Below are 6,941 nucleotides of genomic sequence, written 5' to 3'. Positions count from 1 at the left end.
CTCTACTGACCAATCAGACTGCAGTGTTCACAGCTCCACCTTTTAGTACCAGATCTGTGTGCTAGGTACCCCAACAGAGGGGGGACCAAACATGGGGACGCTAAGGAACGCTTCTGTTGGTACTATCCACAACTTTTCACTGTGGGAACCGTAAACTGAACCGTACCACTCGGTGGAAACAGGGCTTTCATGTCAAGTGTTAAAGTTTTTGTAAAGGGTTAGTGTGTCTGAAAAAATGTCAAGGGTTTTTCCGAGGATTGGGTCACAAACAGTCCCCCTCAATGCTGAATGGGAGATTATGGTCCTGGTCAAAGTGAGTCAATAAATCAAGTGGAAATTGATTTGCCTTTGTTTACTCTGTTTGATGCATGAGGCTGAATCCCAGTGATCCCGGGAGTGTCTCCATTATCTCCACCCTGCAGTCACCGTCACCAGGTTATTATTTAAACTCTCTGTTGCTCTTGTTTTCCTCTCACAGTGAGTTTGAGGTGTCTGAGTGAAATATGTCAACATCTGATGAATGTTGAAATTTGCTTGTGTGCTCCTCTGGCATACTGTATTTATAGTGATGTAATCCTCTGTACATGAGGGTGCAGTGTGTTATGACCAGCAGCAGGGGGCAGCCCAGTACTGTCCCATCAGGTGAAGGCCACACAGTACAGTTAGGATGAGAGCTATCTGAGTCTGTGGCAGTTATGGGATGCTGGTCACATCTTCAGCTCTGGACCTAGTCAGTCATTTGTTCTCTCCATCGCCAGACGATGATGTTACAACGCTCGTCCTCTTCCTGCTAATACATCTCAGTGACAGTGCAGGTCAATAATGATGTCATCAGGAGGAAAGACCACAGGATGCTTTATGTAAGACTGATCTGTACACCACCAGCCAGAGGACATGATGGAGGGGGTGTTGAGTCTGGCGTTCTCATCACCCCCCCACATCCACACACACACACACACACACACGCACACACACACACACATGTCCCCTGCCACGTTCTGTATTCGACCCGTGCGTGTGTGTGAACAGGACTCTGGAGGGCTGAAAGTCACGCAGATTCCCCCCGTTCTCCCTCTAACAGGCTCTGACTCAGTGAAGCGGGGGCTTTTTTACAATTCGTCCCGACAAGCTTACTTAACCACCTGCATTATTTAACAGTCTTTCCTCAAAGGGAGCTCCAAGTCTCTGTCTCACTCTTTGTACGTCTGATGAAAGCCTGCACGCTGAGATACAGCCAGGCACAAGTCTCCTCTCAGTCAGAGAGGGGGACAGATACTGTAGACACACACACACACACACACACTTAGATGGCAATAAGGGCTAAAGACTCAAAGTGAGTTTTGTGGCATCAAGGTCAAGTGACTCAGGACGAGTAAAGGCAGAGAAATATGAAGTAGATTTGCAGCAGACTCAGTGTTTGACAGCTTCTTTTTAGAGTTTGGAAACATCTAAAGTTTAGGTTCTTTCTGCATGTGTGACTCAAATAACCAACAAATCCAGAGTTTAAGGATATTTCTGTTAACATGGACCCTATTTTCTCATGTTGTTGTGTCTGATTTGAATAACAGTTTTGGTCCAGTCTTAAGACAAAGAACTGCAACGTAATTTTAAAATTCCCCCACAGCTGTCGAGGTATCAAGGTAATGTAAGAAAGCGGCCAGGCTACAATGCTAACAGTCAGGGTAGGTGTGCATTGTCAATTTACGTCCACTAAAGGTTCTTGTTTTTGCCACTGACAGGCTCAGACTGTTAAACGTTTCTGACAACATTATGGTTCGTAGCTAGCTAAACACTAACTTTGCGCTTTCTTTTGGGCTTCCACTTCTGGCCTAGCCTCGCGTCACCAGGATCTTCACGTAAGGTAAATAGCCTGGTTTCCATTCACTCTGAATTTTGTCTGGATTCTGGTTCCGGTCTAGCGTATCCGGATTTCACCACATTCACCAAAGTAAAAGTGTTCACCAAAGTAAAACTTTAATTTCTGGCGCACCATCGATTTACAATAAAAGAAAAAGGTTAACTTAATGGCTCTGGGCTTTTCTTGAAAATTGTATTCTTTAAATTAATTAAATTAAATTAATTAATAAATTAAGTTTCACTGCATTTTTATTAGCTTGGTGCTTTTATTTTGATGGAAAGGTGCATCCATCGAATTCCGGATCCTGTCTCTCTCGCCCTGGTTGCGGCTCCTTACCAAAACGGCCACTAAACGACCCCAGACTACTTCCTACCTGGGCCAGGCAGTGAAGGGGCTGATCGTGGACTGACGTGTAGGTATGGTGGGTGGGTCACGTAGCTGCTCCAGCTGCAGCTCTGCACGGATATAAAATCTTAGTCTGAATGTTTTTTCTATTTAAGACATACACAGAGCAAAAAACATTTTAATGTGAATCTGAAGTCTGTGTATGATTAATACATCAGAATTACAGTGTGCAGGATTTAGGAGTGTATATTGGCAGAAATAAAGCATATGAAGTTACAAGTATATAATCACCTGAAACTAAGAATTGTTGTGTTTACGTTACGTCAGAATAAGCTGTTTATATCTGGAGGGAGTCCTCCGCCATGTTGTTTCTACAGTAGCCCGTGCAGCGTTAGAGGTAGGGCCTTGTTCATTACTATGAGAGTTACTCAGTGGTGTGTGAAGGCCAAAAAAGCCTGATTTTCATGGTATGAAATAACCTGGATCCTCCACATCATGGGGCCCATGGAGCAGGGGCATGAGCCGAGCTGGTTACTTCCGGTTTAGCTCTATGCTAATTTACGGCCCGTCCAGACTTTCCAAATGTTATCGGACCAAATGGATTATATTCTGATTGTGAATTAAGTCATTATGATGGGGTTTTGAAGCTAAAAAAATATATCCACTGATTCACAGATATCTCTTCCACAATGTAAGTCCATGGGATAAGTCTTTTTAGGTCCAATTGCATCATGTGACACAATTATCTAAAATTGGCTTCAGAGCCCAGCGCTGTTTCTGGAGAATTCCCCAGAACGCACAACCAAACACTGACTCTAAATAGGACCATTCACATTTTCGCGTCAGCCACCATGGTGTTACCTTTCTGTGACAGCTTACTGGCTCCGAACCATAGTTGGGAACACGCTGGCTTATTGGTAACTAGCTTGTAACTAGCGTCTAGCTGTCCAAACCACTCTGCAGAAGCAAGGATGGCGACACGCTCGGGTGCCGTTCACCAACAATGGCTTTATTGCAGTCTTCACCACAAAACAACCAACATGGCCTTCTCATGAGGTTTAACAGCCCTCAGCTTATCTAGACACTTAATTCCACTGCTATCGTCACTACTTGCTGCATGTGTCCTCACCATGGCCCCCCAAAAGTGCCGCTTCCCTCTGTACACACCATGAAGCACACGTCACACCCACACAGGTTACTCACAAGGCCACCTCTGCTGAAGGGGAAAAGGTGTGAGCTGGGGACAATAGTTCTCCCACATGCTAGGTGCCACTTAATCCTGCACACTAGTCCTTTGATAGTTTGGCAGTTTGGGAAATAAACTTTTTCACATTCTTGTTGAGAGTTAGATGAGAATATTGAAACCACTCTCAAGATTGTCCATTAACTGTGAAGCTTGGGCCTGGAGACGGTTAGCGTAGCTTAGCACAAAGGCTGTAAACCAAAGAGAAACAGAAAGCTTGGCTCTGCTCAAAGGCAACAAAAGTGTGCTCAGACAAAAGTCTGAATGGATAAAGGCATGTTATTCACAGAAATATGACCACTGGACAGTTGGTGCAGACCATTTATTCACCACAAACAGCCAGTAATGCTGACTGAACAGGTGTTAGCTGTAAGCTAGTTAGCAACAGCAGGTGGGCTGTATGTGTGTGACCGTGCCTGCGGAAACATTTTCAGCTTGAGTCAAGGTTGTCCTGACAATTTTCTTGGCTGGCAGCAGTGACTTCCTGGAGTCTCTACCGGTTGCTTGGCAGCCTTGACGAGGCTCCAGGAAGTCAATGCTCATGGTCAGCAAACAGTCTGGCACATAACTGCCCTTGAAACAACCGCCAACTGCAATATGGTGAGCTGTGGAGGTGTTTTTTTTTTTTTAATTAAATGCTACTACTAAAAAAAACCTTGCTGCACCTTCTTATTGTTGTAGCTGCTGCCATGTTGAGGCAGAGGGTGCTGTCTGTAGCTGTGGTTGAGGGTGAGAGGCTGTCAGCAGATAAACAGAGATCTGTGTGGGTACATGAGACCCTAAAAAAGAGGCTGGATCATGGGGAGTACCACCAGTTGGTCCAGGAGCTTCTCCTCCATATTTTAGGATGACTCAGGGGCAGTTTGACAACCTGCTGTCTATCGTCGGGCTGTATAGCTCTGGGTATCCAGCAACCGCTACCACCAGTTTCTCCTCCATTGTTTACCAACTGTAAACTTGTTGTCGTGACCACCACAGAAGGCCCGCCTCTCAAATCATCTGATTGGACAATGGAGAAAAAGCAGAGATGACCAGGGGTGTTTTTCTGCTCTGAGTTGAAGGGTTTGTAGGTCGAGAAGGTCAGAGCGCAGAAATGCTAGGCATGTAGCAACTGGCTGAGGCTGTTTGTTGCTAGCAACTTCCACTTTTTACAAATTTAGGCGGCCTCCTGGCTCTGGCCTCATATTTCCACTTCAAACATGAGTATAGTATTGACTTTCTGATGTCACTCTCTGCTAACTATTCCCATAGGTGATGCTCCTCCTCACCTTGGCCTTTACCTTTAGCTAACATTCATTAAGACAAACATATAAAGGTCAGATACAGTGTCAGAGCTAACGCCCACATGGACGCACATAAAGAAAACATTGTTCACCGTGAGCATAAAGTGCACAGGCAGAACAGTGACATGGATGGATGTTTCTAGCTCTCACTCAACAGCCAAATCTCCCGAGTAAACAGACTTCGCAGCGGTCAAAGAGGGTATACAGTGGTTATGTCATGCACACAAACAATCCCACTTCTGTGTGCTCAGTGTTATTGTTTAGCTGAGACAAGCACTGCGGTAAAACTGGCTCAGCATCGAGTAAACATTTAAGCAAACTAATCCATAGCTTTAGCCTCCACCAAGATTAATCCACAGTGGCTGCAATCGATGCCATCCTTAATTCACATATCTAATAAATTGTGCGCATAATGTGGCCTGCCAGCCGTAATGTACTGGAGCAGTTGGATGGAGAAATGGTGACATTAATTTTGCATTGTTCCTCCATCGAGATATTCAGATAACAGCAGTGAGTGCAGGCTGAGGGAGAGGCAGAGATCAAGGGGACTTTAAAGACTTGGATAGAGCTGACTGTAGACGGATGTGTGTGTGTGTGTGTGTGTGTGTGTGCAGTGGGTCTGTCTGCGTGCCCTTGTCTTCATTTTTGACGTCCATGTCACATCAGACAGACACTGCCACTCCCTGCCATCCAAGGCTAGACCCAAGAACAGAAGTGTTTGCATCATTAGGCTCCATCAGCCTCCTCTGACAATCTACTGAGTCATCATCTGCCACCTCTGTTTACCTCGTTCATTATAAAGCAAATATCACCATTAGCTCGTGTGTGTTTGTGTGTGTGTGGGGCTGAGTGTGAACACCTGCGGTTGAACACTCTCTGGAGCCGAGGTCTAATTTATGTTTTTGGTTCCACAAGATGCCCAGGATGGGTGGGAGTGAGTGTGTGAGTGTGTGTGTGTGATATTGATGCACGGCGGCTGCTGATCCAGCCTCATAAACCAGTCTTGAGTCTGAAGGCCTGGGCCACATCCATCGCAATCTAACCTTGTCACGCCCCATATGCTGGAGGCCAGCTCTGGCCACACACACCCCTCATTAGCATTCTGAGAGAAAACATCCGCTCCAAACTCAAGTGATCTGATCTATCAGCCTGATACTGGTCTTTCATTAAAGTCAGATCCAGGCCAGCATGAAGTGTCGCCTGCCTCCTGTCTGATGGACATGATTCACTTCTCACAGCCTTGAACCAGTGTGATGTGAAGAGATTGATCTGGATATGCTGCTGTTTGATTTGATTCAATACAAGTATAAACATTTTCATCATCCATTACTCTGACAGATTTATGATTCATCCCTTATAGTTAATCTACAAAATTACAATCCCAGTTTCCAGAGCCAGAGGAACGAGGCCAATTTTTTTTTACCATACTGATGCTGTTAAATACAAATTTGGAAATAAGTAGTAAATGACAAATGTGACCATGTTTGGTCGAGGGGCCCTGTGTGAAAGTAGTTTTCAGTGCTTAATGAAACTGAGTGAGAGTTTTATTAGTAAACTGTAACTATAAAATGAAAGGATGTTTTACTTTTAAGGTGGAACGTTAACTTGTAATGTTACTCAATGCATGAGTTGATGACGTGAATCCATCAGCACACCTTAAATTTCACTGTGACAACTTTGAGCATCACTTTAGTTTTTATATGACACACACTTTTAGTAATGACTTTAAAAATATAGATTCATTTGGAGCGGATTATGTGAAGGTCATATATTGTAATCCTCACTTCCTGTGGGCTACAGCAACACTAAACCCCTGAGCTTGCCTGAGAAGGACTAAATGCACAAAGCTGCTATTTTGAAATATCCCATGGAGAGAGACTCTCACTGCAGCCTGTTCTATTTTGTTGTGAAAATGTGGGCGTGCAGCCTCGTTCTGTGGACGATAAACCAGGTGCAGACTTCCATCTGTGTCACCGCTGATGAGGAAATACAGCGAGTGCTGGACGGAGCAGTGAGTGACAACAACCCCGCCCACATTTAAGAGGACTGTCTGAACACACCGAGGGTCTAGGTACCATGTCTGAAGGCTTACTGCTGGTTCCAAAGGTGCTGGACTGAAAGGGTTTGGTGGAGACAGGGCCAACAGTGCAGAACCCAAACATTTCTATTAAAAAAAAAGCATTAAGACAACATTTAAGCGATATGGTCCATT

This window comes from Epinephelus fuscoguttatus, linkage group LG17, assembly GCF_011397635.1.
Source record: "Epinephelus fuscoguttatus linkage group LG17, E.fuscoguttatus.final_Chr_v1".
Classification (NCBI taxonomy): Eukaryota; Metazoa; Chordata; class Actinopteri; order Perciformes; family Serranidae; genus Epinephelus; species Epinephelus fuscoguttatus.
Note: the sequence above shows the minus strand (reverse complement) of the source record.